General features: G+C 35.8%; 1 protein-coding gene and 1 pseudogene across 7 annotated transcripts in view; both read left to right on the top strand.

The window, feature by feature from the left end:
• The window catches only part of STK3 (serine/threonine kinase 3), a 485213-nt gene that overhangs the window by 330899 nt on the left and 138306 nt on the right, over positions 1 to 16008 (top strand). The gene's annotated exons all lie outside the window — the stretch shown is intronic.
• Positions 12734 to 13163, top strand: LOC110197700 (small ribosomal subunit protein eS19 pseudogene; annotated as a pseudogene).

Raw genomic sequence — 16008 nt, 5'->3', positions numbered from 1 at the left:
TTCACTTTTTGTTTTGTTTGCTTTAATTTTTCTTGATATCTTTTCATTTTATATTATTTCCAAATGTATCCATACCCCCATTTCTTACCAAGAGAACCATCCCATGTAGTAAAGGATTAAAAAGAGAGAATGAAAAGGTAGTTAAACAAAGCTATCCAACACATCAGTTGAGTCTGACAATGTGTGTAGTGTTCTGTACCTGTAGTCCCCCATCTCTGCAAAGAACAAAGGGAGGTTCGTTTTCTCATCTCTCCTTTGTGTTCATATTTGGTTATGATAACTTTATAGCATTCAAGGTTATTTTTCATTTTGTTGTCTTTCCTATGCATTATTTTAATCATTGTGTAAGTTACTTTCCTGGTTTTGCATTAGTTCATATAAGCCTTCCAATTCTTTTACGTATTCTTTAGATTCATTGTTTTTTAGGGTACAATAATATATTGTATTTATGTGCCATTATTAATTTAATCATTTCCTAATTTATGGCCAATTTTTTGCTATTACATAAAAGACTGTTTTGATATATATGAGGCCTTTATTTATACCTTTGACCTTCCTGGGATTTATACCTAGCAGTGGGATCTCTGGTCAAAGGGCAGGGGACATTTTAGTCTCTTTCTTAGTGTACTGCCTAATTGCTTTCCAGAATAGTTTAATCACTTCATAATTCCAAGAAACTGTGCACTAGTGTGATTGTCTTTCTCTAGGCTTCATTTCTTTTTTAACCAGCATTGAATATGCAAGTAGTCTTATTCCTGCTTGCTTTGTTACTAAAACTAGAATAATAAGTGGAAGTATTCACATATGTTATTCAGGAAAACTCACTGGTTACAAGAGTCAAAAGGACCTTAAAAGGACCTTTTTATATAGAATTCACTGATTTATTTTAAATGGAATTTATCAAGTACCAGCTATAAAATATAAAGTTACTGTCTCACAAACAGCTACAAAAATTTATTTTAAAGACCTAAAACTAGTTTTCAATTGAATGAAGAACACATAGCCTTATGAACAGGTTTTTGTTATAGAATGAACATATAGTTGTTTAATGCACATTGTTTATGCCTCAGGTTTGTCATCAGCAAACTCCAAATATGGAGTTAAATTAATGAAGAAATATGAACTGTGTATATTTCTTTAGGAGTACAGTAGCCAAGTGGGTGGTAAATGGCTTCCCTTTTTACTATCATTCCCTGCCCTTCTCTCTTATTGGAAAGGGGAATGACATGGACAGACATGTTTATTAGAAAAATCACTTTGTTAGCTATTGGAGGATAGATTGGAGGAAGGAGAAGTTTAAGGCAGAGATCAATTAGGAAGCTATTGCAGTGATCCAGTTAAGAAACGATGACAGCGAGAGCCAAGATGATGGAGTAAAAAGGTAGTCGTTCTCACCCTCCCCTATCAACCTCTGAAAACCCAGAAAATATCACCCCAGAAAAAACCCTGAAACAGCTGAACCAGAAGAAAGATGGGGAGTAGCAGAGCAGTAGCCCAGCCTCACTTGAGCACACCAGGAGGAGATCCTGGTGACTTGGCATTCTACATCAAACCTATCTCCCAGTGCCTCAGCAAAAATAAGGAAAGCAGAACTACAAAGGACCCCAGGCAGATAAGCACCCTGAAACATTCATCTGAAAGGAGCTGAAGAAAGCAACCTAGAGTCTTCCTAAAGTTCCAGCCTTGCTGATTCCAGCCCAATACCAGGTAAGCTGTCAGAACCCTACAGCCTCCAGCTGCCAACCAGGAGGAGATCCTGAAGCCCAGGTGGGAGAGCAGGCAAACACCAACACCTGGACCTCAGAGTGCCTCAGTGAAGGTGGGGGAACTGGTGGAAACCAGCTCAGAAAACCACCAGGTGCCTCGGCATTCTGCAGCAAAGGAATCTCCTAGTGCTTTAGGAGAAACAAGGGAGGCAGCATTGCAAGGGGCCCCAGGCAGATATACACCCTAAAATATTCATCTAAAAGGAGCTGAAGCAAGGTAAAGGAAAACAAAAGCAGGCAACCTAGAATTGCCTAAAAGTCCCAGCCTTGCTAATTCCAGCCCAACACCAGGTAAGCTGCCAAAACCCTATAGCCTACAATTGCCAACGTAAGAGGCCCTAGCACACAAAGCCAGTGACCAAGACCTAGGCTCCCAACACAAAAAGCTTGGGTCAGTGCCCTCTGTTCCCTAGCAGGAGAGCTCAATCTTGTTAAAGGCCAGGGAATAAAGAAACCATGAGTAAAAAGAAACGTACCTTAGATTCATATTATGAGAAGAGTGGAGATCAAGACAGAAATTCTGAAGAGAACAACATTGTCAACAAACCCACATCTGCAACATCAAAAGGGAATATGAACTAGTCTGAAACCCAAAAAGCCTTCTTAGAAGAGCTCAAGAAGGATTTTAAAAGTCTAATGAGAGAGGTGGAAGAGTCCTCAAAAAATACAATTGGCCAATTGGAAAAAATACACTGAAGAAAACAAGTCCCTAAAAAACACAATTGGCCAATGGAAAAAAAGTACACTGAAGAAAACAAATCCCTTAAAAACACAATTGGCCAATTGAAGAAGGAAGTACAAAAACTAACAGAAGAAAACAATCTGTTAAAAACTAGAATTGGACAAATGGAAACTAATGACTCTATGAGAGAGCAAGAATCAGTCAAACAGAAACAAAAAAATGAAAAAAAGAATGAAAATAAAATACCTCATGGTAAAACAACCACCTGGAAAATCGATCAGGAGAGACAATTTAAAAATTATTGGACTACCTGAAAATCATGATGAAAAAAAGAGCCTGGACAGTATCTTTCAGGAAATCATAAAGGAAAACTGCCCTGAAGTCCTAGAACCAGAAGGTAAAATAACCATAGAAAGAATCCACTATCACCTGAAAGAGATCCCAAATTGAAACACAAGGAAATAATAGCAAAATTCCAAAATTACCAGATGAAAGAGAAGGTGCTGCAGCCAGAAAGAAACAATTTAAATATCATGGAACCACAGTCAGGATTACACAGGACCTTGCAGCTTCTACATTAAAAGACCGCAGGTGGAACATGATATTCCATAAGGCAAAGGAGCTTGGATGCAGCCAAGGATCAACTACCCCAAAAATGAGCATGATTTTTCAAGGGAGAGGTGGATATTCAACGAAATAGGGACTTCCAAACTTCCTGATAAAAAGACCAGAGCTCAACAAAAAATTTGATCTTCAAGTACAGATCAAGAAGACATAAAAAGGTAAATGGGACAGAAAGATACAATATGTTGTTAATAAGGGCTGTTTACATCCCTACAAGGGAATGACACTTGCAACTCTTGAGAACTGTATTGTTATTACACCATGTTAAAGGAGTATACATAAAGGGGGTGGATATAAGTAGACTTTGATGTAATGATAAAAATCTAATCAAGTAGGTTAACTGGATCCAAGTAAGTGAATTAGTCTGATCTAAGAAAATGTACTGAGAAAGGAGGAGGCAGACAAGGGTAAATTACGTTACAGAAAAAGACACAAAAACCTATTACAGCAGAGGGAAAGAAGGGAAGGGGGTGAGCATTGTTTGAACCTTGCTCTCATCAGATTTGACACAAGAAGGGAATAACATAATCAGTTAGGTATAGAAATCTAACTTGCGCTATAGGCAGTAGGAGGGAAAAGGGGAAAGAAAAGAGAGAAGGGGTAAAAGGGAAAAGGGAAAGGGCTAATAGAAGGGAGGAGGGGCTGAAGGAGGTGGTGGTCAAAAGCAAAACACTAGTGAGGGGGAAAGGAGAAGGAGAAATAAAAGCATATACTGGGAAAAAAGGATGGAGAAAAAGTCACAAATAGTAATCATAACTGTGAATGTGAATGGGATGAACTCTCCCATAAAATGGAAATGGATAGCAGGATGAATTAAAAAAGATAATCCTATAATATGTTGTTTACTGGAAACACATTTAAAAAAGAGTGACACATACAGGGTAAGGAGAGTATATTATGCTTCAGCTGAAGTAAAAAAAGCAGGGGTAGTAATTCTGATCTCAGACAAAGCAAAAGCAAAAATAGATCTTATCGAAAGAAATAAGGAAGGAAACTACATCCTGCCAAAAGCACCATAGACAATGAAGTAATATCATTACTAAACATATATGCACCAAATGGTATAGCATCCAGATCCTTGGAGGAGAAGCTCAAGGATTTACAGGAAGAAATAGACTGCAAAAGTATACTAGGGGGAACCTCAACCTCCCTCTCTGTGAACTAGATAAATCTAACCACAAAATAAACAAGAAAGAAGTTAAGGAGGTGAATAGAACATTAGAATAGTTAGGTATGATAGACCTCTGGAGAAAACTGAATGGAGATAGAAAGAAATATACTTTTTCTTGGAGGTACATGGCACATACACAAAAATTGACCATGTACTAGTGCATAAAGACCTCACAATCCAATGCAGAAAGGCAGAAATATTAAATGCATCCTTTTCAGATCATGATGCAATAAAAATTATATGTAATAAAGGGCCATGGAAAGATAGACTAAAAAATAATTGGAAACTAAATAATCTAATCCTAAAAAATGATTGGGTCAAACAACAAATCATAGAAACAATCAATAATTTCATTCAAGAGAATGACAATAATGAGACAACATACCAAAACTTATGGGATGCAGCAAAACAGTTCTTAGGGGAAGTTTTATATCTCTAAATGCTTACATAAATAAAATAGAAAAAGAGGAGCTCAATGAATTGGGCATACAACTAAAAAAACTAGAAAAAGAACAAATTAAAAATCCTCAATTAAACACCAAATTAAAAATATTGAAAACCAAAGGAAAAATTAAAAAATTGAAATTAAGAAAATTGAACTAATAAATAAAACTAAGAGCTGGTTTTATGAAAAAAAACAATAAAAGATAAACCTTTGGTTAATTTAATTAAAAAAAAAGAAGAAGAAACCAAATTACTAGTATCAAGAATGAAAAGGGTGAAGCTAGCACCAAGGAAGAAGAAATTAAAACAGTAAATAGGAATTATTTTGCCCAACTGTATGCCAATAAATTTGACAATCTTAGTGAAATGGATATTTACAAAAATATAAATTGCCCAAATTAACAGACGAGGAAGTAAAATTATTAAATAACTCCATCTCAGAAAAAGAAATTGAACAAACCATTGATGGACTCCCTAGGAAAAAATCTCTGGGGCCAGATGGATTTATATATGAATTCTATGAATCATATAAAGAACATTTAATTCAGATACTATATAGACTATTTGGGAAAATAGGTGAAGAAGAAGTCTTACCAAATTTTTTTTATGATGCAAATATGGTGCTGATACCTAAACCAGAAAGAGTCAAAAGAGAGAAAGAAAATTATAGACTAATTTCTTTAATGAATATAGATGCAAATATTTTAAATAAAATATTAGCAAATAGATTACAGTAACTTAACACAAGAATAATATACTATGACCAGGTAGGATTTTTATATATATGAAAAAATGCTCTAAATCACCATTAATTAGAGAAATGCAAATGAAAACAACACTGAGGTACCACATCACACCTATCAGATTGGCCAGCATGACAAAACAGGAAAATGATAAATGTTGGAGAAAATGTGGGAAAATTGGAACACTAATGCATTGTTGGTGGAGCTGTGAAATGATTCAGCCATTTTGGAGAACAATTGGGAACTACGCCCAAAGGGCTATAACAATGTGCATACCCTTTGACCCAGGAATAGCACTTCTAGGACTATATCCCAAAGAGATCATACAAATGGGAAAAGGAGCCACATGTACAAAAATATTTATAGCAGCTCTTTTTGTGGTGGCAAAGTGTTGGAAATTGAGAGGATGGCCATCAATTGGGGAATGGCTGAGCAAGTTGTGGTATATGAATGTAATGGAATACTATTGTGCTATAAGAAATAATGAACAAGCTGACTTCAGAAAAATCTGGAAAGACTTGTATGATCTGGTGCTGAGTGAAGTGAGCAGAAGCAAGAGAACCTTGTACATAATACAGCCACATTATGCTATGACTAATATTGATAAACTTAACCTTTCCAGCAATACAAGGATCTAAGACATTTCCAGAGGCCTCATGATGGAAAATGCTATCCACATCCAAAGAAAGAACTATGAAAATTCAATTGCTATTTTTTTTCTCTTCTGTTGAGTTTTGTTTCCTCTTTCTGATGATTCCTCCTATTGGTTTTAATTTTTACTTACAGTACCACTAATGTGAAAATATGTTTTATAGGAATGTAAATATATAGCCTGTAACAGATTTTACACCATTTAGGGGAGTGTGGTAGGGAGGAAGGAGGAGAAAAATTTTAAACTCAAAACCATATGGAAGTGATTATTGATAAATCAAAATAAATTAATAAAATTTAAAAAAAAGTGATGAGAGCCTCAACTAGAATTATGGCTGTGTGGATGTAAGAGAAAGGGATGGATGTGAAGGCTGTTATAAGGAAAAGAGGGTCTAGATCTTATAGCTGCTTCAATGTTTGGGTGAGTCAAAATGAGGAGCCTAGGATGAAACTGATGTTTTGAACTTGGTTAACTGGGAAGAATGATGGTGCCCTCAATGGAAACAGATAAGTTTGAGAGAGATGTATTTTTGGAGGAAAAGATAAGTTCAGTTTTGGTCTGTGTTGATTTTGAGGAACTTAGAATGCATCCAGTTGGAAATGTGTATCATAGCATTTGATGTAGTGGGCCTGGGGCTCAGGAGAGGTATTATGGAAGCATGTACACAGAGATAATTGAACCCCTGGATGCCGGCAAAGTAATTGAATGAGACATGGTAGAGAGAAAAGGAATACGAAGTAGCTGTGTTGTAGAAGAAAGACTCCTAGCTTTCGAGTCTTAGGGCTTTGGATTCTGAATCTACTGCTGGTTATCTGTGAGAACATGGCTGATTCTCATTACCTTTCTGAACCTCAACTTTCTCAGCAATTAAATGAGGATAACAACATTTGTATCACTTCACGGTGTTGTTGGGAAGATCAAATCACATATTGTGAAGCATTTAAAATTTCTTCAAGTATTTTTATTGTACTGTTGTTATTATACAGTGTTTCACAATAAGCACTGTAGTGGATAAAGGACTTTAAAATATGGTCCTTAACCTGCAACAGATGACAGTTTATTTTAGGTCATAAAAAAATGGCTAACAATTTGTATGTCAAGGGTCATTGTATCTTAAATTATTCACTTCTTTTTTGAATTAGTAATGACCGCTGTTTTGTTTTTGAAAGTTGCATATGGGCTTTTAGTAAATGTCATAGTGTTATGAAACATGTGTATTTACAATTATGTTGTGGAATTTATTCTAGTCTTCTGTCTTTGGTGCCCTCTTGTGGCTTTTCTGTTGAACTTACTGTAGCCAAAAAAAAGTTTTATAATCCTTCAAAAATCTTTGTTGGCATCTTTATCTTTGTAAATCCTTTGACGTACTTTTGGTTGTGAGAGAAAGAAAGTAAATTAGTGGTTAAGATTGTTTTAACTTTTTAATTTATTCTATTGCGCATCAGTTCTGTGCAATGAGGATGTAAAATAATCTGTTGTTTGGAAAAACTCTTAATATAATGCCATGAACTTGTTCAGTCTTGCATCATGGATTCTTTGAAGTATTGTCCTTGCCCCTTGTCACATTTTTAGGCTTGATTCATTGATGAACAAGTCCTTCAGCTTTGATGCAGCTTTAAAACATGCCTATGAATCTGCAGAAGTTATAATCCAAGACTGGTTTATATTTGTTAAAGGCAGGTATGGCAAAGTCAGCAGTAAAATGGAAGGACCACCTACTTATTGAAATAGGACAAAAGTTCATTCTTTGTGTAAATTCCTAGATACTTCAAACCTTAGTAAAAATTTCAACTGGTGACCTAATAGTGTATATTTGTTCCTTTATCAGTCTATCCAAAAAGCAAACAAGTTGGTCCTCTGATCATTTGAAGTAGTATGCTTCTGATATTGGCTGATCTGCTTTGTTAAAATATTTATATAGAACATGATGCTTAGGAGAGCATGATTTCTTATTTGATCCTTATGACCCGTTCTGCCTTAAATAGAAAAAACAAAAACAAAACACATCAACCCAAGGCCCAGCTTTTTGTATATACATACAATCATTGAAAGAAGATAAAACTAAAACTTGTGGAACACTGAATGCTACCTCTTACCAATAATGGAAAAACAAATTTAAATATTTGAATAATTCAAATTATTCTATGGTTATTTATTGTGCAGGAAAAGCTATGCCATTCTACTATAATGAACCATAGAGTTGTACCATGATAGCCTATTAATATCGTATCAGTCAATAAACAAGCATTTATTAAACACTTGCTCTGTTCCTGCCACGATATTATTTTGGGGGATTCAAGGACAAAAGTGAAACAATTTCTGTCCTTGAGGGTACAGTCCACCTAGGGGAGATAACATGTTTAAGTATACATATTTAAAAAAAAAACAGTATAAGGTGATTTGGGAGAGAAGGCACTAGCTACTGTGTGGATTAGGAAAGGCTTTACAAGGAAAGTGGTGCTTGAATTAAGCCATGAAGGAAACCAGATATTTTGAGAGATGGAGGTAATAAGGGAATGAATTTCTGGCTAGTGCAAAGAAGAGATGTGGGAAATGGAGTGCCTTGTATGAAGAATGTTAAGAAGGCCAGTTTGGTTGGATTGTAGTTATGTGGGAAGGGGAGTAATGTCTAATAAGGCTAATAAGATATATTAGGGCCAGGTTGTAAACAGATTTAAAGAGCAAACAAAGGAGTTTATAGTTGATTCTGAAAGTAATAGAGAATCACTGGGATTTGTTGAGTAGGGGACTTAAGAGGTCAAACTTGCCCTTTAAGAAAATCAGTTTGATAGCTGTGTGGGGAATTGATTGAAATGAGGAGAGACTGGAGGCAAGCAGACCAATTGAAAGGCTATTACAGTATTCCAGATGAGAGGTGACAAGGGCCTAAACTAGAGTAGTAGGCTGTTTGAGTGGAGAGAAAAAGAGACATATATAAGAAATATTGTGGTGGTAGAAACAATAAAACTTGGCAACTGGATACATGTAGTGAATGAGAGTGAAGAGATTAGGATAATGAATTACAAAACTATTTGCCTGGAAATGTGATGGTGCCCTTGACAAAAATATAGAAACTTGGAAGAGGAAGGGGTTTGGTGGTAAAGATAATCAATTCACCTTCTGTATATACTGAATTTGAGGTATCTGAGTACCTAACTTGAAGTGTCTATTAGTCAGTTTTATTGCCAGTCAGGAGAGAGACATATAATAGTTTCTTGGTAAATACTCCACAAATAACACTTCTTGATAAATAAAACTTCATGATAAATATTCATCACCACAATCAAAAGTCTCCTCCCTCCCTCCTTTCCTTCCTTTCTTCCTTTCCTTCTTTCTTGGCACTGGGGCAAAGAGAGGTGTGCTCACCAACATCAGAACTTCATTACCCTACAGAGATGTAGGTGATGATAGTCCTTTACTGTCCACAGTTTATCACCTATAAACAGCCTATTTGTTGCCATCACCTCATCCTTCTTTCTGCTCCCCATTATATGGCACAAGTTGGGTTTTTGTTTTGTCTTGTGATAAAGGAACAAAATCCATTCAAATGAGTGATATAAGCAGTACTCTACTCAAACTCATATTTTTTACAACCATCTCATCATTGTTAATTGTATGGTACTCTCCCCATTTTGAAACCTTGGAGTTATATTTAACTTGTCTTTCCCTTTTCCTCCACTTTCTTCCCCAAGCCCCCTATCCAGTTTAGTCAGTCACCAAGTCCTACTATGTCTTCTTCCTCCATGGTGTTTTTCCGATTATGCTCTTCTCTTTTTCCATAGTAACTGATATTGTCCAGGTCCTCATTACTTCACATCTGGATTGCTGCAACAGCTTCCTGGCTGGTCTCCTGTCTTGAGTCTCTCTCCATTCCAGACTTCCTCCTACTCCAGTTAATACTGCACACAGCTGTGAAGATAGACTTGCTCAAATACTATTTTCTTCATATCAGCACTCCTTGTTTCTCTCTCCCCCACCCCCCACTCAAGAATCCGTAGTAGCTGTCCACTGCCTAGTAGATCCCATCTAAACTTCCTTGACTGTTATTTTAGATCTTTCATAAATTGTGTCCTCACACTTATTCAAACCTATCTTACATTTCTCTGAACAGGATATACTTAACTTTATGACATTTTTCTTTCTGAAGAATTCTCCTGCTTACTCTGTTACTATTTTTATCTTTCAAGACCCAGTTAAAACATTTTTTTTCTCTTTTGGTCTGGACCTGTGGTTTCATCTGCATTGGGAGTATTTGGTGAGAAAGCTCTTTCTATGCAGATCAGTAACTGTCCTGTAATTCATAGTATTAGAGATTACATTGAGGCACTGAGAAGTTATGTCATTTGCCCACAATCACTTAGCCAGTATTTCTACAACCTTACTTTGTCATTCTTACTTTGAGGCCTCCTCAGTCTACTCTGCCATGTTCTACTGTGCTATAGTCTCAGTTAAAACTTACCTTTTCCAAAAACCTTTCCTTGTAATGACTGTAATTCCTTCATATGAATTGTTTTAACAGTTCCACATAATTTAAACTACATTCTCATGTACTTGCTTATGTTCTTTAATTGACTCAGTTGTATTTTCTGTTTCCCTGACTAAATTGTGACTCCTCAAGGACAGGGACTATGTTTTCTACTTTTTATTATAACACTTGCAACTTCTCACATAGTACTGTGAAAACTTTAGTTGTTTGGTATGTATTTGATAATGACGTAATGATGATAATAATAAAGTATATTGATATAGTAATTTATAGTCACAAGGAAGAAAACTACTTCGTTTAATCCTCACAACAAACTTGTCAGGTCACCAGTGTAACTACTCTCAGCTACATTTTATAAATGAAGATTAAAGAGGTTAAAATGACATGTTCACTGTCACATAGCTAATATATGGTTAAGTGGGGCTCTGACCTTTGTGTACATCCCACATCATCATGTTGTTAATGCAACTGGACCTATATACATTCACAAGAGATGTTCATTGATACATATGTTTAAATATAGATAGTCATACAAATACATAAATGTGTATACTTGTACAACAAACAAGTATCTTATTGAGAGCATTATGCACAAAGCAATTCATAGATGTTCACAAATCCATTTTAATATATAAAGGCATACACAAAGATGCTTATATGCAATGGTACCTCAAGGGTACTTGGAGAGTTAGGCAAGTATACATGGCTTGCTCAATAGATAGTGGGGCAGTGAGGTGGTGCAGTGGATAGAGCACCGGCCCCGGATTCAGGAGGACCTGAGTTCAAATCTGATCTCAGACACACAACACTTACTAGCTGTGTGACCCTGGGCAAGTCACTTAACCCCATTTCCTAGCCAAAAAAAACCAAATCAATAGATAGAGATAGAAGAAAATTTAGTCAGGGTAGAAAATGAATACTATAGGTAGATTAAACAGATGGAAAGAGCAGGAACAGAAGAAGCTTCTCAAAACTTTTGCAAAGTACCAGTTTAAACTCTTTTTCATTACTTTTGAGTTTTCTTTTAAAATTTTTTTAATTCATTATTTTTGTTGACTTTTTGACCCCTGTTGAATTTAGAATATATGCTTTGCCCCTCCCTTAACCAGTGAGCCTTCTCTACTAAGAAAGAATAAATAAGAAAAAGGGGGGAAAACATTTAAGTGAAACCAACCATCACAGAGATTGTTACTTATAGAATAGGAGTATTCCATAGTTTGCAATGAAGGAAAGTGGGTACAGTTTCTTTACTCTTTTACAGGAGCAAACCTAGTCATTATGATTAGAGTGTTTCACTTTGGTTTTATTATGTTCCCATGTTCTTTTTATTTCACAAATGGCACAAATGTTATATAGCATAAAAGCTATCTAGCTATATCTCCACTGTGATGTTAGTTTGAATGTATTTAAAATCAGGCCAAAGCCTATTTTAATGGTAAAAAGTCCTTTAAAGCATATGTTTTGAAAATATAAAGAAACTTAATGCAAAGGACACCCTGATTATCCTTCAGATTGCTACAATCTCAATGTGACTTAAGAAAGGGATAGGATTTCCTAATAATGTTTTCAAATATTTTTATTCCGTGTGGATTTTATGATTCATAAGCTGGATTGTCATCAGTTCTCTGTTTTGCATTCCTGGCACATTACTACCACTTATTGAAAATGCTATTGTATCCCTTACTGGAATTAGCTGTCTTTTACAGTGGTGAAGCATCTGCTCAGCAGATCTCATTCTATAAAGTATCAACATGTTTTCTTCTTTTGAGAAGGAAAAAAAAAAGGATTGTCTATATACAAATGAGGCATGACTTTGAATAAAATATTACAAAATGCCGTAACTTGTATGACAAAAGTATTAACGTGTCAAATTCAGATCAGAATTTAATTCTGAAAGGATAATAATTTCAAAATTATTAGCTTAAATATAAAGTATGTTAGGGAAAACATTTCATAAATACTAACAAATTGTTAAACTTTGAGATGGAAATGGTTTTTGAGTCAACTCAATAATAATTATTTGTAGGTATAGCATTTTGAGATTTCTAAGAATTTTCCTCCTTAACATTATTTTAAGATGTCTCTAATTATAGTGGAGATAAATGAGAATCTTTTCCAATAAAATCTGGATAGGCTTTTCCTCTGGGTGGCCGTGTGGAGCCCACATGATACCCAGAGTCACGGTGAAGGATGTGGAGAAGGAGTTCGTCCAGGCCCTGGCCACCTTTCTGAAAAAGTCAGGGAAGCTGAAAGTCCCTGAATGGGTAGACACAGTCAAGCTGGCCAAATATAAGGAGCTGGCGCCTTACGATGAGAGCTGGTTCTACACCCAGGCTGCCTCCATGGCCTGTCACCTGTACCTCCAAGGTGGTGCCGGTGTGGGATCCATGACCAAGATCAATGGTAGGCACCAGTGCAGTGGGGTCATACCCAGTCATTTCAGCAGAGGCTCTAAGAGCATGGCCTGAAGGGTCCTGGAAGGCCTCAAGATGGTGGAGAAGGACCAGGATGTGGGGCCAGAAGCTGACACCTCAGGGACAGAGAGATCTGGACAGAATTGCTGGGCAGGTGGCAGCTGCCAACAAGAAACATTAGGACAAACCACACCAGATTTATTAATAAATTGTCTTGTTCATAAAAAAAATCAGGATAGAAACAAGGATGTCTATTGTTGCCACTTCAATTTGATATTAAACTATAAATGCTAGCTATAGCAGTAAGATTAGAAAAAGAAACTTAGGGGAAAAGCCATAGGTAAAGAATCAAAAGTATTACTTTTTTGCAAAGGTAAGATAGTATACTTAAAGAACCCTAAAGGGTTAACTAATCCATTGAAGTGACAACTTAAGTAAACTTATATAAAATGAAATCCACGCAAATCATCAGTATCACTGTGTTATACTATAAAAATCCAGAGGAAAAGATAGAGTAATTTAAAATGACTAAAGAATTTATAAAATACTTGAGAGGCTACCTACCAAGATGCGCACAAGAGTTACATAAATGCAGCTATATACCACTATTTACAGGAATACCAACCTAAATAATTTCAAAAGTATTAATTGTTTATGAGTAGGATGAGTCAATATAATAAAAATGATAGTACTATCTAACTTAATTTACTTATTCAGTACTATACAAATCAAATATCAAAAGACAGAATAATAAGATAATAATGGAAAAATAATGAAATTTATATTACAACAAAAAAGGTCAAAAGTCTCAAGGGAAATAATGAAAGAAAGTAGGAACAAAGTGGACCCAGCAGTACTACAACTCAAACTATACTACAAAGCAGTAATTCTCAAAACAGTTTAGTACTGGTTAAAAAATAAATCAGTTGGTGGAACAGAGTAGACACACAACACAAAAGCAAAAAAAAATCTCATGCTCTAGTATTATATAAACACAAAAACCTCAGCTACTGGGATAAGGACCCACTATTTGACAAAAACAGTTGAGAAAATTGGATAGCAGTATACAAGAAATTAGAATTATCCCAACATTTCACACCTTATACCAAGATAAGCTGACCTAGATACAAAAGATAACACCATAAACAAATTAGAATAACATGGAAAAATTACTTATGTGATTTATGAATAGAAGAAAAGTTTAACAAAACAGGATAGAAAATAAAAATAGATAATTTTGATTACATAAAATTAAGTTTTTACATTAAGAAATACAATAAGGCTAAAATTAAAAGGAAAATAACTGACAAAATAATCTTTGTAGTAAATTTCTCTGATAAAAGGCTCATTTCTAAGATACATAATAAACTGATTCAGATTTATAAGGCAAAGAGTCATTCTCCACTCCATAAATGATCAAAGAATATGAATGGGATATTCATATTTATAATGACTTGAAGGGAATTGTGGATCAGGGGGACTAATTCAATAGCTGTTACAGCAATTCAGATATGAAAGGATGGGGGACTGCAGTGGAGAAATGGAGATAAAAAAGTGACTGACTGGATATGGGGATGAGTGTCAAGTTTTTGAATCAGACCTTGAGGATGTTAGTGTCATTGGCAAAGAACAAGACTTGATTTGTGGATAAGATCATAGCTTACTTTTGAATATACTGAGTTTAAGATGAAGGTTAAGCATTTAAATGCACCTATATACTAAGCAATTAAAGGTATAGGGCTAGAACCCAGGTGAGAGGGCTTGACTGAAAATGGGAATTTGAGAGTTGTCTGCAAAGATAAGAATTGAAAATGTCTGAGCATGTGAATTGTCTGGAGGAGATGGTTCAGTGAAAGATTAGAGAACTTAGGTCTTTCAGCCTTGGTGAATACCCATGCTTCGGTGAAAAGAGGGAAAAGAGTTGGGGGTGAGGAGAACAACAAGTGTGCAGTTAGTTTATAAAAAATGGAGTTGCAGAGATGACTGGCCTCTCTTAGATTATATATTGTAATTTCCTAACCCTAGTACAGGATTGATTGTGTCAGTCTGTCAACATTTGAAAGCTAATTGTTGGATAGTAGGATCTAGAGAGGGTTGTCTTTTGTTGTTGGTGGTGGTGGTTTTTTTTTTTAAGAACTGGGGAGTTTTAGTCATGTTTTTAAGGCATCAAAGAAGGCATCACTAGATAGGGAGAGATTAAGGATTAAAGAGGGGGAATGATAAAGGGGGTAATCTACTGGAGAAGATTGAGAAGGGATGGCGATATATAAAAAGGTATAGACTTTGGTTAAGAGAAGAACTGTCTCTTTATCAGAGCCTAGGAAAAAGGAGGAAATTATTTGGGGAATGATGTCAAAGAGTTGTGAAATAAAGATGTGTGGAAGAGAAAGCTTTTGGCAAAAGGCCTTTTTTCTATAAGGTATGGCATGACTAACTGCTGAGAAAGTGGGGAGAGGTGGTGCTGTAGGAGGCTTGAGGAGAAAAGCAAAGGTTCTGGAGCTAATGTGGAGAGTAAAAAAGAGAAATCAATTAGAGAGGAGGCAACTTGTGGTACAGTGGATAGAATGCAGGACCTAGAGTCAGGAAGACTCATCTTCTTGAGTTCAAATCTGACCTCAGATACTTACTAGCTATGTGACCCTAGGTAAGTCACTTAACTCTGCTTGCCTCTGTTTCTTCATCTATAAAATGTAATGGAGAAGGGAATGGCAAACCATCATCTTTGCCAAGAAAACCCCACATTGGCTCACAGAGTCAGACATGACTGAAAAACAGTTGAACAACAGTTGAGATTATATAGCATAAATTTGTAGTAGGTTCAGTCAGCATTGTTGCATGACTTTTTCCAGCTCCACTCAGCAGCTTGTAGGAGGTATATAGTGGAGGTAATATAGGACCAAAGATTGGCAAGAAATAAACGATGATAGAATAGGGTGAGAAGGATTTGAAAGTAGAGGATAGTGCCGAGTCAATTAGTTGAATAAGGGGTCAAGATTAATTAAAGTCACGTGCGAATTAAGAATAGG

The sequence above is a fragment of the Phascolarctos cinereus genome, unplaced genomic scaffold (assembly GCF_003287225.1).
Source record: "Phascolarctos cinereus isolate Bilbo 61053 unplaced genomic scaffold, phaCin_HiC Scaffold_4;HRSCAF=312, whole genome shotgun sequence".
Classification (NCBI taxonomy): domain Eukaryota; kingdom Metazoa; phylum Chordata; class Mammalia; order Diprotodontia; family Phascolarctidae; genus Phascolarctos; species Phascolarctos cinereus.
The sequence above is the reverse complement of the archived record's forward strand: the minus strand, read 5'-3'. Positions and strand labels throughout refer to the sequence as shown.